The sequence below is a fragment of the Cheilinus undulatus genome, linkage group 15, assembly GCF_018320785.1.
Source record: "Cheilinus undulatus linkage group 15, ASM1832078v1, whole genome shotgun sequence".
Taxonomy (NCBI): domain Eukaryota; kingdom Metazoa; phylum Chordata; class Actinopteri; order Labriformes; family Labridae; genus Cheilinus; species Cheilinus undulatus.
In genome coordinates, this window is record NC_054879.1 from 14,319,432 (window position 1) to 14,342,815 (window position 23,384).

The 23,384-nt window shown below is 38.0% G+C and overlaps 1 protein-coding gene across 1 annotated transcript in view; it reads left to right on the forward strand.

The window, feature by feature from the left end:
• The window catches only part of LOC121522618 (inactive dipeptidyl peptidase 10-like), a 160,254-nt gene that overhangs the window by 78,318 nt on the left and 58,552 nt on the right, over window positions 1-23,384 (forward strand). The gene's annotated exons all lie outside the window — the stretch shown is intronic.

The following is a 23,384-nucleotide window of genomic DNA, read 5'->3' on the forward strand; positions in this document are numbered from 1 at the left end:
CGAGCTGACACTTTTGCACCCTGAGTCTGCAGGACAGCCTGAATTTGTGTGGAAGTTGACTGAGGATGCTTATCCACCATTCCAACTATCCTGCGTTGCATTCTTTTGTAATCTTTTCTCTTCTGTCCACGTCCAGGGAGATTAGCCACAGTCCCATGGGTTATAAACTTCTTGATTATATTACGCACAGTGGACAAAGGAATTTCAAGATCTCTGGAGATGGTCTTGTAACCTTGAGATTGTTCATATTTTTCCACAATTTTGCTTCTCAAGTCCTCAGACAATTCTCAGCACTTCTTTCTCTTCTCCATGCTTGGTGCGACACACACAAGCACAAAACACCAAGGTTTGGTCAACTTTTATACATTCTAACCGGCTTCAGGTGTGATTTCTAGATTTCCAGCACCTGTTACTGCCACAGGTGAGTTTAAATGAGCATCACATACTTGAAATAAAATGATTTACCCACAGTTTTAAAAGAATGCCAATAATTTTGTCAGGCCCATTTTTTAGTTTTGTGTAAAATTATTACAATTTTGGCTTTTATCTTCTGCTTTTTTTGTTGTTCCAATGCACATAAAGGAAATAAAAGTGTATACCAAAAACATTTGTAACTGCAACAATTTCTGGGAGAAATAGTGTATAGGGGTGCCAATACTTTCGTCCATGACTGTATTTACATGTGCACAGATTTTCAAGATGGGCTTTTGTTCTTCGCTTTAGCATGGACTAAGAGTTGAAATAAAAATCTAAATGGTCCACACTGACAAAAATCCTAATAAATGATGTCTAACTTGTGAGCATTATTGCTAAACTCAGCTAAGAGGAGGTTTAAATTCAGAAGACAGTGGTGGTTTCTGGTTGCCAGCATGCAGAAAATGTACATTTGGCAGCAGGTTTTGTCATTCTTGGACAGAAATATTTGTGTTGGATGACGCTGACTGAAACATGGATTCATGGAGGTTTAAGTTCAATGATAAGTGGATAAAATACCCAGAGGATGTTGTCTAGTTTTCTTCTCTGAATAAGAAATGACCCTGAAACAAAAAGGACAATTCCTGCTATTTTCTTCTCTGCTGGCCTTACAGCAGATGGGCTCTCTTTTCTGCCTCTGTATCTCTTACAAGAAATCAGCAAGGGGAACATTCAGTCTAGACAGACGTTAGTGCATCTGTATCTCTAAGGAAGATAGTAGAAGCTCTGTCAAACTGTTTGAAGAATCAACGGTATGAGTGGTGCAGAAACCACATTATACGCGTGCATGCATGCCATTACTACTGGAGTAAATTGTTTTTCTGTGGGCTGTTTTGCAATGCAATGAAGTGATGAGCTCAAAAGGAGTTACAATCGATTCTGTGAATTGATCACCCGCTGGCTACTGCTGGGATGTAAACAAATCTCTGAATCTTTATGTGGAGAGGAGACTCAGCCTGGTTGAAGATATTTGATATTTAAATCAGATGAGTGGGATGCCATGTCTCCACTTTTTTGAAAACTTCTCCACTCCTCTGCTGGGTTGATTCACAGGGGCAGATTTAAACTTGATTTATATTATCATGATCGACTGCATCTACATTCATACTTATGTAATCCTCCTAGGAGTCAAGCCAGTGAACCCTTGTTACTCTGCTGTTCACCTCCTGTAATAGTGAGCAGTCGCAGTAAGCCACAACTAGCCGTGTTTCTACAACCTGCTATTAAACTCCATTGAATCCCACTTTAACGCCACATTGGAGGACATTGTTATCCACCCTGACTACGCCCCAATCATTTAGCCTGTCAGCCCGACAGCCCAGCAGCTCAATGAAGATTAATTATGATCCCGCTGTCGACAGGGTGGTGGGGGTAATGAGATGTGCCGCATGGCAAGGCGGCGCTGCATCGCTTCCCTTCCTGTCAGATGCAGCATCGTATCTTATCTGCATGCCACTCTGAGAAAGGTCCACCCTCGCATAATGCCTCTTGTGACAGCAGATGGTGAGGAGAGACGAGATGTGTGCCAGTAAACACGGTGGACGTCGCGGTGACAGCCTCATTATTATGACTGTGGAGTATCGCTGCTTCAGGAGTGACGTCCAAGTCATGAAAGGAAGATTTAAAGCTGGAAAAAGATGATAGATGTGATTAGATGAGGAAAGGAAAGGAAGCTGTTTCATGTTTCTCCTTTGTATAAGCCAGTGTGTCCTCATTCTTTGAATCTTTTATTCATGCCAAACAAGCCCAAGAATACTCTTGAGATCAGTGAGGACTGCTGTGACTATTGCACATTACTGTATACTAGTTCACATGACTGCTTACTATTCGTATATGAAAGCTAATATGATGCTTCAGTACAAAAAACAAGCATTTTCATTCTTATAGACCTACGTGGACAGTGGGCCGGCTCTGTCCCCTTGCAGGACTCCTTGAGGGTGCATGGGAGTTTACTCATCAGTCTGCATGTGTTTTGTGGTCTTGGAGAAGGTCTATGATGGTGTACCTTGGACTGTCATGTGGGAGATAGGACAGAAATGTGGGGGCTACAGCAGGCCATCAGGTCTCTGCCACAGGTGAATGAGTTCAAGTATCTTGGGATCTTGATAACAAGTGATGGTAACAAAGTCAAACTGATGAGTCTAAAAACTCGAAATTGAAGATAAAAAAGTTAAATGTATTAGTCCAAAAGGTCAAAATAATGTTTGTAAGAATGCAATTTTATGACTGAGACAGTTGAAATCATGAGTTTTAAAGGTCCAAGTATGAGATAAAATTCAAAATCTCAAGTTTTAAAGGTCAAAACATTTAAAAAAAATTCAAAATCTCAAGTTTTAAAGGTCAAAACATTAAAAAAAAATCAAAATCTCAAGTATTAAAGGTCAAAACATTAGAAAAAAATCAAAATTTCAAGTTTTAAATGCTAAAAGATTAGATAAAATTTGAAATCATGAGTTTTAAAGGTTAAAATATTAGCTACAACTCAAGAGTTTTAAAGGTTAAAATATGAGATAAAATGTGAAATCTTGAGTTTTAAAGGTCAAAATATGGAATTAAAAGTAAAAAGTTAGGAGCTGATAAGGTCAAAAATGTGAGATAAAGCCCAACATTATGAGTTGATAAGGTCAAAATATGACTTCAAATGTGAAATTGTGAGTCTTAAAGGACAAAATGTGAAATTAAAAGTCAAAATTTTAAGTCATAATTTTGAGATGCAAAATTGACAATATGAAATTAATACACAAATTAATTTCTTTTCCCACATTTCTGACTTTTCAGCAGATTATTTTTATAATTTTTATACTGGACGAAATCTGCAGACTTCATACTGCAGGGTCAGTTATATTTAAAATATTATATGATCTTGAAAACCCGGTGAAACTGTACCATGGGCCTGATTTAGCCCCCAGGCTAAATCAGGCTTTGATTTTGACACCCCTGTCTTAGGGTCAGAAATAATGAGCCACCAGATCTATAAACATACTCTATGACTTTTAGAAATCATAGAAATATGAGCACAGAAAAATGATCGTGAATCCATGGTTTCTTTTGCTCTGACATATTTGCAGAATAAATGAAGAGAAGAGCAAATCTATGTGTTGCTCCGTCTCATCTGGTCATTACTGAAGGTTAACTGACTCCTCTGTTGTTGGAGTGGTTGATAAATTAGGTGTTTGTCCTTGAAGACATTTTCAAAGTCAGGACCTGAATATCACCACAGTGATAAGGATTCCCTCAACATCTGGTGTGCAGACATAAACCTGACGCCTCACTCTAAACCAGAGTCAGAACAGACACCACAGGAAGCTTGTTGGAAGATTTAGAGCTGCTTAATTCCAAATGTTGTGCAGTCACTCATTAGTATTAGCTTGTATGGCATTTAGCTCAATGACCAACCTTTAGAAATTCATTATGCACCATGTAGCTGTGAGTTTAAATTCTCCATTAGATCTCAGAGCCTTGCTTTAGTAATCCAGCTTTGTTTGCATTTAATTAGCCGAGTTGCTGACACTTTAGTTTTTGTCAAACATTTTCTGTTGCCTCAGATAATTTCATGAATTAACCAGTCAAACAACAATTAGAGAATGGAGCAGGCCTAAGATGAGGAGTCAAAGGTTGAATATCAGACGTGAGTGTAATGAGAGAAGCATCACAGTGTCAGTAGAGAGAAATTCAACACACCTAGAAGCTTGTATTTCTAATTCACACAACAAAAACTCAGTCTTCAGAGGTTAGATTCTGGAGGAGCCCTGCTGAGATATCTGAGATGAATTTACCTTTTTCACCAGCTATTCCTCTTTGACAGTCTTGACAATGTGTAAAAAAAGCTCTATTAGCTGATTTTACACCAGCAGAAAGGCCCTTTACCACACACTAGAAGCTCCTAACATTGATTTTGTCACTCTAGTGCCCTGAAGGAACGATGTTAACAGCTCTCTGTGAAACTCAGCTAACTCCTTAGATTTTATGACAAATCAGCTAAGATACTTACAAACCTAAGAGGCTTATATTCCAGCCTCCATTATTGAGCCAGTCTGGAACTGAACACTTATTTCACTAGAGGCTAAAGAAATAGACAAGCAAACAGGAGGTTACATAAAAGTAGAGATCCCTTTAAAATGTTTCTCATGATGCTATCAGAGCTGACAGTTGACATTTAAAGTGTGTTGACTTAATTAGAAACAAATGTCCTGATACCTGCTGGTCCATCCAACTAACTTAGAATCACTGAAGCTCCTGCCGCTCTGATGCTGAAACACGATTCACTAGTTAAATTCATTTTTACAACAGGCTTTGTTTGGTCTCACAGAGTAAACAATGTTAACCCTTAGGGATTGTTTTAATATCAATCACACTCAAGCTGCTAAGCACAAAACAAACCCTTTTATACAGTAGCTATAAAAAATATTATGCATTCATATTTTATTCTAAACTAATTATTTTCACCTGCAACTAACCTAATAATCAAATATTCATCAATTTGTAAAGATTTTGACCCTTTGGATGCCAGTTCTCGTGTCATGATGCCACCGTGTTTTTAGATGAAAAAAAACAGAAACAAACAGAAAAATGAATTATTTTCGATTGCAAAGTAATTATTTTGTATTCCATTATTACAGCCTGGGATATGCCAATGATTAGCAGCGACATTGATTTATGTTTTTTTTTTTTTTGTTTGTTTTGTTTTGTTTTAATGTTTATTCATCATATGCCAAATATGGACAAAAAGACACCTTCCTATGGAGAGTAGTGAAAATGATCAGTTCCAGAGACAATAATTATAATAAAGTGCAAAATGCACACAACCTCCCCTATGGATTAATTTGAGTATTTTTTATTCCTATAGATTGTTAACATTGTGAAATCCTGATTATTTGGCAGCGTGCTTTTGTTCTACCCCTGTTAAAGGTGGGAGACCTTGGATCTCTTGTAGGTGACCAACTCAAAGACTTTTTAACAAACATTTGATGTGATTATCACTCAAGTTTTAGGAAAAAAAAAAAAGAGCACAACCACTGCCTTAAAGAAGGCTGTCTGTACACTTTACATCAACAGTATCAGTTTTAACGTTCCCAATGCAAACTTTCATCGAAATGCTGATGACATGTCATTTACTGCTCTATTTCTACGTAGCTTTAGGCCCTCTGTTGCTTACAAGAAGCCTTTTGATATTGTACAGGACACACTGCGTGAGCTGAAATTGATCTTAAATTCTTTCAAAACCAAACTCATGATGTTTTCAACTCAAAGTAAAAGTCACTGACCCTTCTTTCTATCACCAGGGTGATGTGACTGAGTCTGTATTTACTTATAAATACCTTTACCAAATGTATACCAAAAACAAACATTTATATTTATATATCTATGTGTGTATATATATATATATATGTATATTTTTTTTTTTTTTGCCTCATTTTCAAATCAAATTCTAGTCACACAAACTGGCACTGAAGGAATTAAAAATCAGGAACACAATGAATATTTTTATTATGTATGGTGAGGACTGAAGCTAATAATAGTATCTATTTAAAAATGGATTCATGTGTTATTAGATAATATTTCTATGGAAGCCTTTTTATTGGAGCATTTTTTTGCAATTAGGACAAAAGGTACAACACAAGTCCTCGGGTCGTAGGAAGGTTGAAGTGAAAGAGTTGTTAAGGAGCAGAGGTGGACTTATTTAACTTCACTGTGCCTGCGGGGAGATGCTGCAGTGGCTAAACTTAAGTGTAGTGGAAGGGACAATAAAGCATGAGATTAATATGATTTTTTAAAAGGATGCGCTAATTATGATCCTAAATGTGTTGTTGCTGGAGGAAATGCAAGAAGGATACACTTCCTTGTTTCAGCATAATCACTCCAAAAAGTCCAGTTATGAAAACAACTTCAAATTTCTTTCTGTCTTGATTATTTGAAGATTTTCAGGAAATTTTGAAGAGAAAAAATTTGATAGATTCAATTTTAGGAAATAAGCAAACATTCAAAAGAACCCCCAGTATAAACTGTTTGCAATTTCTATTAAATAAGGAAAATAACCTCAATCTATTTTAACTGCTTCCACGAAATTGGAGAATTCTCACATTTCCTTCTCAGAAATGGTAAAAGCAGAAGAGGAAACAGCAATCAAGCCTCCTGTCAAAACCCTATTTAGCGATAAAACGTCTGGCTGACCTTATTATCATACACCAAACGGTGGCAATTGTAATACCGCAGAAAAATCGATGGATTGCTTTCCTCTGAAATGGCAGTCCTTTCCTGTTTCAGCAGCAGCAGCCAGGATGAGCAGACTACCTTTAGCTGACTTGTCTTTCCTTTAATTAAAAAGCTCATTGAAAGGAGATGAATTGGCTGATAACATCACTACCTTTTTCCTGACCTCAATTTGGCTCTGCTCACCTCTGCAAATGAGTCTGGAGAAGCTGTCTGCGCATGAAAAACTCACTTTGTTATAAGCCGTCACATTAATTCATTAAATCTGGAGCGGAGTTTTCCTTTCTTAATGTTTAAAGCTCTTAGCAGAGGAGGCTGGAGAGCACTGACAGTGGTCAGTGGACAAAGCCATTCAAGCTGATCTGTGACATTTGAAGAATAAAATACAGTGATGTGCTGCAGATGAAGGTGGAGATATTAATTTTAAAATCAACTGTGGATGTCTGCTGCATTTAGATGTCAGAGAGAAGCCATGGCAGTGCTAATTATTATCACAGCATTAGCAGATCAGATGTAGAACTGAATCAGCGGCTCAGCAGTCCTGGGTCTACTTTGGTGAAAGGTCTGGACTCCATGCAGGCCAGTACAGCTACCGGACTCTTCTACTGTGAGGCTGAGCCCATGCTGTTGTGATTAATGCAGTATGTGGTTTAGAATTGTCTTGCTGTAATATGTAAGGCCACACTGGATAGGAGCATATTTTGCTCTAAAACCTCTATCTACTTTTCAGCGTTGATAGTCTTTTCAGATGAGTAAGCTGCACACACCATAGGCACTAAAGCAACCCCATACCGTCACAGAAGCAGGCTTTGAAGTCTGCATTGATAACAAGTTGGAGGGTCCCTCCCTTCTATAGTCTGCAGGACACAGCATCAGTGATTTCCAAAAGGAATTTCAATTTTTGATTCATCTGACCACAGAACAGTTTTCCATGTTGCCTCAGTCCTTCTTCAATGAGCTTTGGCCCAGAGAAGACAGTGGCATTTCTGGATCCTGTTCACAGAGGGCTTCTTCTTTGCATGATACAGCTTTGATTTTCATTTGTGGATGGCACAGCAAACTGTGTTGACAGACAATGATTTCTGGAAGTTTTCCTGAGCCCATGCAGTGGTTTCCAGTAAAGAACCATGCCTGTTTTAATGCAGTGTCACCTGTAGATCATGGGTTAAGGTCATGGATTTATGAGATGCAAAAAAGTGCATTCTATTTTCACTTGCATTTTATGTAATGTCTCAACATTTTCAGATATGGGGTTGTAGATCAGGACTACTTTGGATTGGGTCATGATGGCTTGTATCCCCTAAAAATTGAGTCACTTGAAAAAAAAGTTTGGGAAACGCTGGCATACTCTACTGGCTCCTCACTTGGGGTCTAGGACCCTTTAACCCTATCAGTCGCGTATGCAGTGGTTTCTAAAGTGGGCCGTGTGCCCCACTGGGCGCGGTGTCATGACAGTGGGTGCGTGACAAGCCTTAATAACAAAGAAAATGAACATCATAATACACTGTGAGCAAAGTAATGACGTTTCTAGGCATATCATTTTCCACCCAATGAAATGCAAAATATTTAGCCAACTACTCTAAAGTCAAATAGATACATTTGGTAAACCAACTTCACACTGCTACACTAACACAATGTCACATCACTACGATTAGGGATGGGGATCGAAACCCGGGTCCATAAGGACCTGGTTCTGTGTTTTTGAAATACCCGAAAATCAGTAACGTGTTAGCTTATCGATACTGCTATCGAGTCTCACAGGCTCTGTAACGTAATGTCATTTTAAGATATAACTTTTGTAAAACATTCACCAGTTCAAGGGGAACATAAACTAAAAGCACATCAATATTGTGCATCACCAGAACGTACCTTCTACTGTCGGCTTGAGGAAAAAAGATGCTGCCTGTGAGACGCATGCAAATCCTCCTGTGCTGGTAGTAACATACTCTCATATCCCTCTCTTTAGCTGTTTCAGAACAGTTTTATTCTTCAGCTGCTCAGATAAATGCTGAAAAGTGCTCCAAAACTTTGTAGCAATTCCTGTTTGTTAAAAGTAGTGATCCAGTGTAGAAATCTGTGGTGGAATTGGGTGAATTGAAGTTAATTAGCAAAATTAACAAGCTGAAAGACAGAAAATATGATGCGTTCAGGTAAACTTAGTAAATTAGACGACCGTATACTATATGTTATGATGTATTCAAATGTCACATAAAAATGGGGAAAATTTAGTTTTTGATGAGAAACCTTGATAAATACAGTTGTGAATAAGAAGAATGTGTTTATATTTGAGGGATATAAAATAGATGTTACAGACTGAATCATCACTTTTTTACTCAGGTTCTACTCAGCTAAACCACTTCAAGTGTAAATATTTGTCTCCATTTTGTTTTTCGACCAAACAATCCAGAAGTATCGATAGTGGTATTGATAAGGACTCAGATCAATAAGGAGTATTGATAAGGGTATCAATGTCAATAAAAATTAATGATCCCCATCCCTAACTACGATGCAATGTGTTCTGCAGAATGTGGCAAATGTTAGCAGTGCTAGCACTGCTGGTCTTCGATCCTTTCAGCAGGATTAAGTCCACATTCCTGGATTGAATACTGTCTCTCAGTGCTTCAGTTATCTGTGTTTAACCTGATACCACCTATGGACAACTTAATCTCTTTTTCCAGATAAAAATAGAGCTAATCTGCACTGTTCCTACAAGATGCTGTTGGTGCTTAAGTAGTTAGCAGTTGTTTACATTAGATTTCAGAGCCCTGTGGTAGCAATGCAGTAGTCATTAAGAACAACTACTGTCAAGCGGTTGCTTTACAGTTGAAATAGAGTGTTAAACTGAAAATATTTTTATCTGCCAAAGGGGGGTCAAGGAGAAAAAGCCTGGGTACGGCTGATATACAGCAAAAGGTGACACAGTTTAATAAAACTTGAATAGATTTTTAACCCTGAACCGTAGACTCTTACCTTTTTTCTTTATGTAGCTAGCTACTGTGCTTGGTTTCAGCTGCCATTGTCACCTGTATATAAACCATGAATATAAACATGCAGAATATGTGGCAGCAGGACCTGTAATGTGGATAAAAACTGCACAGCCTAATGGCATTTTTGTGGAGTTTTGCATGCTGAATTGGAAACACCAGTGTATTTCTGCCAGTGTATATTATGTATAAGCTAAAATCATCAGGATTGGGTCTGATATTGTGAAAAGGCTTAAATCATACTTTCAAAGACACAGTAGTGTGTGATTGATATTTAAGTCTAAGCAGAGTCTGTGTTGTTTTTGTCAGGATGATTTCAAGGTTAACACATTTATGACCTGGGTCTGCAGCATGGATACATCATGTGGAATTAATATTCTAACCTCGCTCAAATGACGATTTACTCTGATTGCATACTACCTGAACCTCCTCTGGCACAGTCAGAGAAAAAGAAAGAGGGGAAAAAACATTCAATGTTGAATTGGCGTCATGCACTTCAACTCCTCGCCCTACTTCCCATATGGTCCTCCACACGCACTCATTCTCACACATAGCCCACCAAAACCACCCACCACTTTAGGAAACAGCAAGCTGTGGCTGCTCGATAACACACTCGGGAGGATAGAGAGCAAGCAGCACTTCAGCCACGCTCCCAGCCTCTAGTGTTAATGTGATGCATCCCTCCAGTCTCCTGAATCTCATGTTTCTGAGGATCCACAGTGTTTAAGGTGTTCAGATTTACTAAATCATAGTCAAGAACACTGCTGGGAGTTTACACTATTATCCTGACTTAGTAAGGGCTTGGAGCAGACTGCATTTATTCATACTGAAAGAAAATGTTTTGGATGATTTTCCTACATGGGAAAGTCAGTGTTTTACACCTCAAGTTGATCATGATTTTAAATTTAATGTTTTCTTTTACTGTTGGCAAATTATCCTGTAGATAGCAAAGAAACCAGGCACAATAACAAGTGTGAATGTCACTAACCCACACATTATGATCAAGGCTGTCCATAAGGTGGATGCAGGAAAGAGCCTTCTGGGGCCCAGCTAAACTGGGGGCCCATGGAGGTCAGCAAAATTGTAGTCCATTGTAAAGTTTAGCTTTTATAACATATTTTTCCTTTAACCTGAATAATAACCACTCTTACCAAAGTGGCAAAAGTAATCTTATTTATTTAAGTATGCCGTAGTGAAATATAACCTTTTATGTTTTTTTTTTTTTTTTTTTTAATTTAACCCCTCTTTTTCAATCAGGATAAGCTATTGGTAAGCTATTGATAAGTTATGTTAATAATGTGGATGGTTACACTGATAGAACAAAGTAGGAAAGTCATGTTAGACTTTAGAGCTAAAAGAGGTTGCAGAAATAGGTTTAAAAGGGTAAAAAGGGGCCAAAAAAGGCAAAAATTTGGCTATATGTGGCAAATGGCAGTGGTAAAAATGGAATAAAAGGAGCAAAAAATTGCTGAAATATGTCCAAAAGATTCAAAATGTGGCAACGTATTCAAAAGTGGCAAAGAGAAGGGGCAAAAAGTGGCACAAATGTAAAAAATGGACATACAGGGAGTTAAAGTGGCTAAAAGAGGTTTGCTGAAATGCGCAAAACATAAATGGGGTAAAGGGGCGGAAAAGGTTGCAGAAATGGGCATTATGGGTTAAAAGTGGCAAACAGATGTGGCGAAAATGTGCAAATTGGTCAAAAGAGTGGCAAAAAGAGGTTGTAGGAATGGGTTAAAGAGAAAGTGGTAAAAATGTGCCAAAAGGTACAAAAATTAGGTTATATGTGTCCAAAAAATCTCACAATGTGGCAAAATAAGTTAAAAAGTGGCAAAAGAAGGTCAACAATAGTCAAAAGCAGTAAAAGGAAGGGGGAAAAATAAATGGTTGAAAAGTGACAGGAATGGCAAAAATGGGTGAAAAGTGGGATCCAGCAGCAAAAAGATGTAGAAATGGGCAGGAAGCGGCAAAATGTGTTACAATTGGCAAAAAGATATGGCGAATGGGAGAAAAAGAGCAAAAAAAAATTGTTGAATGTGTAGAAAAATTCACAAATGTTGCAAAAATTGGTTACGGTAGCAAAATAAAGTGGCAAAAATGGTCGAAAAATGGCAAGAAGTGGTTGGGGAACTGGGAGAAAAATGGCAAAAATATGGTTACATGTGGGAATAATAAATGGCACAAATGAGCGAAAAAATGCAAAAAGATGTGTTAAATGCTTCAAAAACATTCCAAAATGGAGTGAGGTGGCAAAAAGTTGCAGAAATGGGCAAATCCAGTTAAAAGAGGCAAAAATGGGCAAAATCGGATACAAATGGTTAAATGTGGCAAAAAACGTTCCAAGAAATGGCAAAAAGGGGTTCAAATAGGCAAAAAGAAGCAGCACTAAAAGGTGGTAAGAGTGGTGAAACAGGTTTTAAACCAATGATTGACATTCTTTCATCCAAGATTATCAATAAAAGAAATCAAGGCTGTGACACATGGTGAACACAGGATCTCCTGCCAGTGTTATAACAATCCCTGCTAACTGTAGCTCATGGAAATCTTAGTTTATTGGACGTTAAACACAAAAAACATTAAACGCTAAACACGAAAAGGTCCTTTCAAAGGTATCCAATTATTATGTGGTTGGCATACTTTTGTTTTGAAAGAGCCTAGGGATGCAATGATATCAAAATCTCACGGTACGCTATCATCACGGTATTAAGGCCATGGTATGGTATTATTGCGGTATTGTCAAAAAAAAAATGACTTGGAAAAATGCTGTAGTGTGGAAAATTAAGTGCCATTTTCAGTTTAGTGTCTTTCAAATTGTAATAAAAATTGGAACTTGTGCAATCAGACAGATTATGGGTTCACATTTTAAGGCCCACCCGCTTTGCTTCTGCAATCACAAATCTTGAAAACAAACAAAAATAAGTAACACAACATCCTGACATTGTCAGCTCACTCACTTACTCTTAGTTTAGCTCTCATGCTGTCATGAGGAAAACCTGGTTGAAATGCCTCATGAATTGATGTTTTGCCTCGCTTGCTTCTTGGTTTCACATCAAGAATCTTTTCTGGGTGATGGTTCATCAAGTGGCTTCTCATACTACTTGTATTCCCTGACTTGTATGCGATCGCGGACTGGCAGTGTCTGCAAACAGTTTTTTGCATGCCCGTCCTGTTTTCTCCTCGGTTGTTTTTGTTTACTGCAAGACCAAAATGCGTACATACTTACTGATTTAAACTTCGCAGGAGGTTCCACTGGTTTAAGTTTTCCGCTCTGCTCCCCCTCTGTGTTTTCTGCCATCCTTTCCTTATGCTTTTCCTGCTCTGCGCAGGGGATCATGGGAGACGTGGTTTGCTTCTCAGACGGGCCCACTCAATAGCAGCCAGAAAAAACTCCACTGGTGGGAGTCTTCTTCTTCTTGGGGTTTAATGGCGCGTGGCAACACATTACACCCCCCCCCCTTTTTTTTTTTTTTTTTTCCATTTTATTCATCTTTGTACAAAGCAGATTGTTCCTGCTGGTATAGAAACTTATAAATGAGCTGCATTTTACAAGTTTGTAGGTCAAAAATATCTGAAACCCTTCAAATGATTTGCATAAGCTACCAGTCAGTAAAATCTGCCAATCTACCAATGATCTTAATGGAAAACATTCTACAAGAGCTTGGTTCTGAAGGTTGCATGCAGAAAGTGAGTCTTTTCTCTATACAGATAAAAACGAGTGCATGGATCATTGAGACAGTGACACACATGTCTTCCTATAAAGAAATTGCAGTTGTAAGTCTGGGTGAGTTGAGGTTCAAGTACATCTGAAAAGATCTGTGTTTGCTGCAGTAAATTGAATAAAAAAGCTCTCATATTTAAGAGCTATGACCAGTCTGTACTGTTAGTTGGAACTGCTTTGTTTTCACCATTTGCTCCCGAGCGCTCTGTGCTTGGATTGGCCGGTGTCACAGATGAGACAGAACAAACAACAGGAGGCAGAAAGAAAAATCAAACATGCTAGGCTTTCATCAGGCATCCAAGATGTGGCCTTGATCGTCTGGAACAGTACGAGGCATAACGAGAGTGATATTCAGAGCTGATGGATGCATCTGCTGGACACAGCAATCACTGTGCTGGTCTGACAATAGCAGAAGGGAACCAGGGGGGCTTTCAACTACAGCACAAACTGGAAGGAGAGGTTGCTCTTCCATGTTCAAATAATATTTTCATTCAGCCTCGTTGGCGTTGCCTTTCATGTGCAGCTTACTTTGAATACTATTACTTTTACATGGGGCTGCTGTGGGTTGGTGGTAGAGTCAGCTGTCTTTTCAACCAAGTGGTCGAGGGAAGACATTGACCCCAAAATGGCCCCCATGCTGCACCAGTCATATCCGAATGTTTATGAATGGTATTAATTCATACAGAAGGACCTTTGTTATCAGTCTGTGAAATAGGGATGGAAGTTCTCTCTTTTTTAAGGATGCAGACCATTTTGCTCAGCTCAACACCAAAAACTGTCTCCTTCAGCTCCTTATCTGGTATCATTACAGCCACCATTACCATTATTACTGAATTCACCAATGTCTTGACCTATGTTCAATAAATGTTAAAGTATGGTACCAAATTACTTGTAATAATTTTTTACCAGGTTCCAAGCATAAGGTTACCTTTTTCATGTTTAGTGTGTAACTAACTAATAGCTACAGTAATGTTAGGACTTACATTGTGTTTTTCTTCCTGTAACTGATGATAAATATGAATAATTTTAAGCTTAATACAAACCTGATTATTGCGTCCCTGGTCTTGAGACATCGCAGAAAAGACGCCAGCTCAGTTCCTCTCCTACTTGTATTTCTGGCAGTCCCGCTCAGTTGAGAACTATCGGTGAAGTGGATGATGTAAACGGTGTGCCAAGCTGAACTGAAATCAAATTGTAGAACTGAATTTGAATTGAATGAACTGAAATTTAATTTTTTATTTTTGAATTTAAGGAATATATAGAGTTGAATGCTCAAGTGAATAAAATACAATTTCAAAGCAAACAAATTCAATTTCAAAGCAAAAAAAAATCATTTTCAAAACAATAAATTCAGTTTCAAAACATTAAATTCAAATTCAAATCATGCTATTCAAACTCAATATCATCATTCATATTCAGTTTCTGGTGGCATAAATCTCAGCCCATATACTACTGAGCCCCTTCTGTGCCTGTGGCTGGATAGTGTTAAGGAATACACATTCCTATTAGCTGTCCTTAATAAAATAACATCAGGGTGGGAAAATGATTCTTAAACAGAGGCCCACTCTTGCCATTCACCTATAAGAATCAGCACAAAGATTCATCCAACACATCTAGAATGAATGTGGTGTAAGAAGTGCTTTAAGTGGTCTAACTAGAAAAGGACTAATACCAGCTCGAGTCTAAGCCAATTAGCTTTATGCTCATGCTTGTAGACAGGCCGGCCCACAGAGTTGCCTTGGCCCCTAAAGAAACCCAGAGAATGGGCCCTCCCAAGTTGTGATTCATTGGTGCTAGCATCCCGGCTAACAGTTTCCTCATTTTGGAGCTGAAAATCTGTCCAACTATAATAGGGTTCTGATGTTGAAATTAGTTATTCTTTCTAATTTTTAACCCATTTTACCATTTTCTGCCAAGTTTTGCACGTTTTTTTTTATCCCTTTTGACATTTTATTCTGCTTTTCACCTATTTTTTCCACTTTTGTACTTCCCGTCACAACGACCAAGGCTGAACCACTTTAGCTGAGGGTACACGAGCAAGAACAGAACTATGGCAAAACTGTACAGAACCAAACCAAATTGCTGTGTTAGAACAGACCACACTGTATTAAACGTTTTTCCCTGATTATTTCAGGATTCAAAAGTAGCTTAAGAAACAAGAATGATTATTTTTCACACTTGAACGCTTGGTATAACTGTAAACAGCTCAGAACATGGCATTTTGGTAAGGTTTTTCTCTGTAGAAATCACTTCTTGACCCCAGTGGGAGTTCTCTGCTGATGTGTAACATCATCTTCAAAGAGCCTGTACATTTAAATCCCTAAGGCCAAAAGAAGAAGAAGGAGAAAAAAAAAAAAGCAAATATGGGACATGGTTGGCCTAGCAGGTGCACTCTATTTAACAAGGTGGCCTGAGCTCAAGCCTGGCCTGTGGCTTCTTTTCTGAATGTTATTCCCCACTCCCTTATCCCTGTTTCCCTACTCTATCCACTGCCTTTATCTATAAATAAATTTAGAAAAGCCAGACCTGACTGTAAATACATTATTAGAACAACATTAAAGAAAAGACACAATACAACAGATGCGTATGATCTACAGTTGGCTTATGAATATCAGATTGTAGCTCTGCAACGCCACTAGCTATCTAACCTCATCCCTGTCTATATCCATGTTGCAGCAGTGCATTATGGTACTGTTTCTGCCCATATTTCTAAGGACACTTCAGTTCAAAGTAGCCATTCTTCACAGTCTCAGAGCTGACAGCACATAAATATAAACCATGCATTTCTATCTGCTGAATAAAGACCACAGAAGATCAGACTTAGATCTCTCTGTCGTTCCTGTAGCTGGATGTAGACGATGACCCGGTTTGTGTCTCAGATGAGTAATGAATCTATTGTATCTCCATCTGCACCAGCATGCTTTATCTCACCAGGTTGACTTTAAAAAGATTACATCACTCGTGGGCCAACCTTGCAGGCCTCTTGCATGCAAACAAAGGCTTCCCCCCCCCCATTCAGTCTCTTAATATTCAGTGTCCTGAATAACCGCTGAAGCAGAGCATCCCTCCCTGCTTTTATTTGACAGAAATGTCAAGTGGTCCCGGCTCCTCTCTCACAGTTGGGTGATATATTATCTCTCAGACCCAGCCTTTGAGATATTTATTAGAATATTTCTCTCTGCCAATTCATCATGTAAATGTTGTCCTCATCTGCCAAAGTGCACGGATAAATATTGAATGAGGCGCATCATGCACTCTATTTCTTCAGCTTGAGTCTTTTAACAGGTGAGCCTGCAGGCATTAATTCAGTCAGGTTAAATGAAAATAAAAGTTTATTATGCTCGAGGGTGAAACAGCTCATAAAAGTGTTTGGGATTAGAATTCAAGGCGAGCAGGTCCAAGGTCGGATATACGAGTCTGAAAATAATAAATGAGACGCAAATAAGAGTAAATAAGTTGTGTTGCAAAGGTTGACAAACTCATACCTCAAGTAAAATTCTTTAGAGGGGCCTGCTGTCACGACCTCAGCTCTGAAATCTAATAAAGATGTTATGTGCTATGTAGAGACCTGAAAATGTGTTTGCTCTCCTCCTCCCCATAAAGTACAGTTTCATTGCAACAGTAGCACTGCTGAGTCAGACGTTTAAAAGCAGGGCTGCCCATGAGGGGGGAAAGGGAGAAAGCTTTCTGGGAAGAGAATAAGAAGTGATGTAACACCTGCAACGTAATAACAGCCCACAGATGTAATAAACCAAAAAAAAAAAAAAAAAAAAAGGTAAAAGAAATCTGAAGATTTTAATGTAATAAACCCATATAAAAATGTCCCTCAAATGTATAGCTACATAACATTACATTTGCAGGAATTTATTACATTTATGGGAAGTTAAAAATCATTGTATCTCACTAGTGTATTGTATTCCCACAAACATACTGTGAACATAAAAAATGAAAGTTGGGGACATTGTTGTCAAGCCAGCTCAAGCGCAAGTCACATCAAAAAACGTAGTCGCCATGAAACAGGAAGTCATTTTTCCTTCAGAGTCTTAAAACACTTTTAAAGCCATGAACCCTGCCAAAAAATTTTTCTATGAGAAAAGGAAAGGATTGATGACAATTTGGAAAATTCTGCAAAATCCAAGGGGTTCTTCTTAATTAAGCCCTCACAGGAGGTTCATCTGATCCAAATATAAGAAATTTTACAGTTCTTTTCAGTTTTTGCACATGAACGAACTCACAGGACATGACTGTGCTGGTTCTCCCTATTCAAGCTACTTACTGTGTCTTAGGCATACAGTGTAGAAACTTCCTTAGATGAAAAACAAATTTTGATAGATGTGAATTTTAAATTATTATGAAACAATTAAACTTGTGAACAGTGTTTCTGTGCGATATTTATAATTTTCTTAGATTGCTGTTTTGCCACGTTTTAATCCACTCTGCTAGGATTCATGGCGGTCCCAGTGTTTTAAGACTACTTCCTGTTTCATGGCGAAAATCAAATTGCCATGACTATGTTTTTTGATATGACTTGAGCTTAAGCTGACCTGATCCCACTTGAAGTTGAGGCTACAACAAACAACAGTGACCACAAGTATTTGGTTTTCATGGTAATATTACATTATGGGAAATAATAACATTTTAAAAGCCAGAAAGTTTTACCATCCTTCAAACCTAATACATCCACGTAAATGTAATTGCACATTTGTGGGAATTTTGTTATTATGTTTAAAGTGGGCAACTTCTGTAACCTTTGTTATGTTTGTGATAAGGTGAAAATCCCTGTATCTTGTATCAACCTCCCACAAATGCACTGTGAACATGACAATTGCAGGAGGGATCATTGTTTGTTGCAGCCTTTTTAGAACTGTCAGTGGGTTTCAGTCAGCTTAAGCTCAAGTCATATCAGCAAATGTCATGGCGAGTTTTGTTCACCATGAAACAGGAAGTTGTTACATTTTTTTCAGTGTTGAAACACTCTTAAAGCCATGTAAGGAAATAGTTGCATTGATTAAGTCGTGGTTTATCTTTGAAACGCCCGTCCTTTTATTAAAAAAATGTCCTCTGAGGAATACACTGGTCCAGACCTTACAGCTCTGGTCAGGCATCTTAAAAGCTCCATTGGATCCATATAAATGATCACATAGATTTGTTTAGAGTGACATAGCTCTACTGTATTCTGTCACACTGTCAAACCCTGCATCTCTAAAGAAAGCCCTTCAGGCTGACATACAGAACAAATGTAAACTGTATTTTGTAGCTCAGAGAAAACAAGTCAGGGGAAGATTGACTTCATGGTTTGACTTTGAATCCATCAATCTTTCAGAAACACTCACAGCTTTAACACTCCTGCAGATGCTTCTGTCACAATACTGAATGTTAGGGTTCACTTTTATAGACACTTACATTTAAGCTGTTCATGAATTTTGAAAGGAGTTTTCATCACAACATGGTTTATACATAGAAATGCTTTTTGTCTTTTGTTACAAACCTTTAAGGTAAAGACAGGCTTTCAACATTCATTTCTGTAGTTTGCCCCCAATAGTATCTTTGCATTTAAGCATAAATGTACTTCTGTAAAAATGAACTTTGTAAAGTAGAGGATCACTTGAAAGCTTTTCTTGATGCTTACTTGTCTTCATTTATTAAGAATGAGCATACAGACGGTGGATAAAATGTTCATTGATAAGGTTTGTTGGTTTCCTGATATGATCCTTGGTGATACTTCACTGAAACTCTGAGGCTGGATCTGTTGCCACAATACAGGCAGTCCATTGCCTTACTTTTACTTTGGATTATTTATAAATTATTGTACTTTTAAATGCAGGAATATAACAGCTGGTTTGTTATTTTAATTATTTTTCAAGCTGAAAATTTCATGATTTTGTCGCATTCCTGATCAAGTACAAAGGTAAAAATTAAGTATTGTATCCTATTCAGTTCTTTTAAAACATTGTTCTATAAGAAAACTACAACTCCAAAAGGGGGTAACACCTTTTTGAGGACATTTTCAGACAGGGAGCGCACAGTAGAGGGTCTAAAAGGTTAGACAAAATTTCCTTTATCAAAGGTCCACTTCATAAAAAACATCAAAAACAACATCTTAAGGAACTGGAGGTAGTAACAAAATTACTAACCTTTTCTGTTGCAAGTAAAAGCAGATTTGTAGGCTTTAAAAATGCAAGATAGGCTACCAGACCCCTCTTAAAACAGGGCCTTATTTAGAATTAAAAAATTAAAGAAATAAAATGGGGAAGTATTGGTTTCCCAATCTCTTGTTTTTCCATCCATCCATCTTCGTCCACTTATCCAGAGCTGGGTCGTGGGGGTAACAGGCTAAGCAAGTCCACCCAGACATCCCTCTCCCCATCAGCATTTTCCAACTCCTCCTGGGGGATCCTGAGGTGTTCCCAGACCAGACAGGATACGTAATCCCTCCAGCACATTCAGGGTCTTCCCAGAAGTCTCCTCCCAGCCGGACATGTCCGAAATACCTCCAGGGGGAGGCTGCCAGGAGGTTTCCTGATCAGATGCCCGAACCACCTCAACTGACTCCTTTTGATACGAAGAAGCAGTGGCTCTACTCCTAGCTCCCTCTGGATGTCTGAGCTCCTTACACTCACATCTCTAAGGCTGAGCCCAGCCACCCTTCAGAGGAAACTCTTGCTTTTTAAAGTTATTAATTTTAAAAGCCTATTTTAAAATACATATTCAACATAAAAACAATTAAAAAATATATATATATTTAAGCTGTGCTTTTCTCTCATTCTCTGCAAAAACAAATGCTAGGGTCGATCATATAATATTTCAGTAACAAGTTTTACAGCTTTTTTGAGGCAAGGGGCGAAAACTTCATGTTGCCATTAAATGGCACAAAATGTTTTCATTGGAAAAAAAATATATCAGTTGGCTAACCAAAAGTAGTTTAGCCAACTATTTACAGTTGAGCCCCTAGATAATGGTAATGTTAGGTATCTTCAATAGTTTAAGAATCTCAGTATAATGTGTTAAGTCAACTAGTGAAGTTATCAAAAGTGCACCCACTGATTCAGAATTTGTTCACTCAACAATCAAGTTGGATTTTTTTACATTGCTCCCGCTCTGACACTTTTCTCACGTCTACTGAGTAGAGATGGGTGATACCAATTTTTAAAATTTGATACCGATACTTTTCAATGTAATTTTATCGTTAATGATACAGATACCGATACTTTTGAAGAAAGAATGAAATATTGAACTTTCAAAAGGTAAAAAATTTTAGGCAAATAAAAGGGCATATGCATATCGTTCAGAAATGTATTAAGGGAGAAAATTCAATTAAAATTAAATATTTGTGCAAGCAGGTAAAAAATAAAATAAATCAAATATTATCATAGCACAAACGTTTATAAAACATTTAAATATCAGCAACATAAAAATGCCAGATTTTATTTTTGTTTAATTCAGATAGAAGGGATATAGTAGCCACCTATAGCCCCCAGTTTCAAGTAAAAATGTAAGAAATACAAGTCATCAAAGATTTTCATAGAAATGTTTATCTTTTTATGTTTCTACAACTCAGTCTTTATACATTTTATGGTATTGGCTTGCGGTCTCAGTATTTTTTATGTTTTCTTACAATTTTGGAATTTACTGGAGTCGACATTGAATGAGAAAGACAGCCAGGTTCACATCACAGACTATAAAATGAATTCTTATGCGAGCTAGTGGAGTTGCTGAAATCTGCTACTCATTTATGATTGGTCCCCAAAGTCACATGGTACAGCAGGATCGATGTCCGATTGGTCTCCAAAGTCACGTGACACGGACGAGCAGTAAAGCCAAAACAGTCTTGAGGAGAGAGAGGCAGGGAGGCACCTGGTGGAGAAGTGGTGGTGAGACGCATTTGAAAGTACTCATTTGGTTTCGATACTTTGCTAGAGTAATAAATACCAAAAGAGAACTTTTTAAATATCGATATATCGATACTGTATCGCTAATCCCACCACTACTGAGAGGAATGATCATCCTGTTAACTTTTGAAATCTGAGCTGAATCAGGCTGATATCAGAAAACCCCAGAGTCATGAAGATACTCTCCAAAAGTACTGGACGGTAGCAGCTATACAGATGATTTTGGCAGTCCCCTTTGGATAGCTTTTTCTGACTTGGAACGAGTAAAAGATGCTTAAAACTGACTTCCCTTCATTCAAATTAATGTTGTTTATGTATTTTTCTTTATGTAAAACTAAAGCTGGACCTTAAAATCACCACACAGTGGCTCCTAATAGCTCCTTTTCACAGCAGGGCATGCCAGGATTCAATAAAATTCATGATATGAAAAAGAAAAAGTCCAGAAAGCTCATGACCGGGCAGAGAATCAGCGTATCACTGGAGTAAATGAAAATGATCCGGTGTTGAAATTGTGTTGAAAATAATGTTCCCTGATGTGTAATGTAATGAGTGTTGCCCCAGCTAATGAGGTTAAACAAAACAGAAAACAAACAGAGAACATGGAGGATATGATGTTATATTTAGAGCGGTGGAGAAATCTTCTCTGTGGAAAATGATGTTCCTCATGTAAGAGATGAGGAGTTTTAATAATGAGGGGTCACAGAGACGAGGTGAAGATGAAGGAGTGGAAAAACTCTAGATATGTGTCTTTGGTCGTCTCCTATCACTGAAAGGCTTTAAAAACAAGCAGATCCATACATGCTCAGACAGGTTTTCAGGCTGTTGACCAGATAGATTTATTCCATGACTGACAGTGTAAATGAAATGGAGCTGTTAAAATGGTGTCAGGATGATGGAGCATGTCATATATGTGCAGAAATAGGTCTGCAGTGACATGTTTTTTTTTTTTATTGTTCAGCACAGTGACAGCAGCTGTAACTGGACAAACCTTTGGAGTATGTGGGCAATACTGAGTAAAAAGCAAGAACAGATGGAAGTTTTTGTCTTTTTTTTTAACAACAGTTCAATGTTCAGGTCAAATGAAGCCCCCTATTTGAGCAGAGCCCTGCAGGTTTTTCTCCTGTGGAGAGTTTTTTGGTGCAATATGGTTTAAGAATTAGGTCATATAGAAAGTTAACCCTTGGAAAACGGACTTCCAGGATTAGGTTTGTACAAGCCTAGCCCCCTTTTTTTATTAACATTGTTTTTAGGGCTGTTGACATTAATGTGAAAACAGTGGTGCAACTAAGGTCCACAATGAAGGCATTCCTTCTCTTGTTGAAGAAAAACCTGTTGATCATGGACTATTTCATCCCTTAAGGATACAGTTGTTGTCTTGTAATGCTTCCAAAATAAGTAGGACTATCAAAAAATGAACATTTTCAATCCTCTTTTATCTCAGACTAATTAATCATGATTAATCATTTATCACTCATGTAAACTCAATGTGCTTTACAGAAGATAAAAACAAACTGTAAACACTATAACAAAATAACGCTACCACCCCACATGCATCCAGTGCACTGATACACACCCATACACACCCATACACACACAAAATAAACCTATATAATACAGGTTTTGTTGCCTTTTCTTTCAGGACTACATATCCAAAACATAAATGTACTATAGGTCAAACATTCAAAGGCATGAGAGAAAAACTGTGTCTTTAGACCACTAAGAACTTAAAATGTCTACACATCTCCAGTCAGCAGGCAGCTTATTCCACAGGACAGTGGCCAAATGCTCCACCAGATTTACCTCTGACTTTAGGTACATTAAGGAGGCCTGTACCTGACAATCTGAGGGAGCTGAGTGGAGCAGGTCAGAAAGGGTACCGGGGTGCCAAACCATTCAAAGATTTATAAACAGGAGTTGTACTTTATAGTTGATTTATTTCAGTTAGTGTTGTATGTCCAAATGAAGCTGCTAGTTTTGTTTGTCTGACCCTCATTTCAACTGATACCAGGATTAATGGAACTGTTCTGATTTCAGACCACAATATGACAGGAAGTACAGACAGCAAACATAGTGAGTTAGAGTTTTTCCTGTGTTATCCACTAAAGGGGT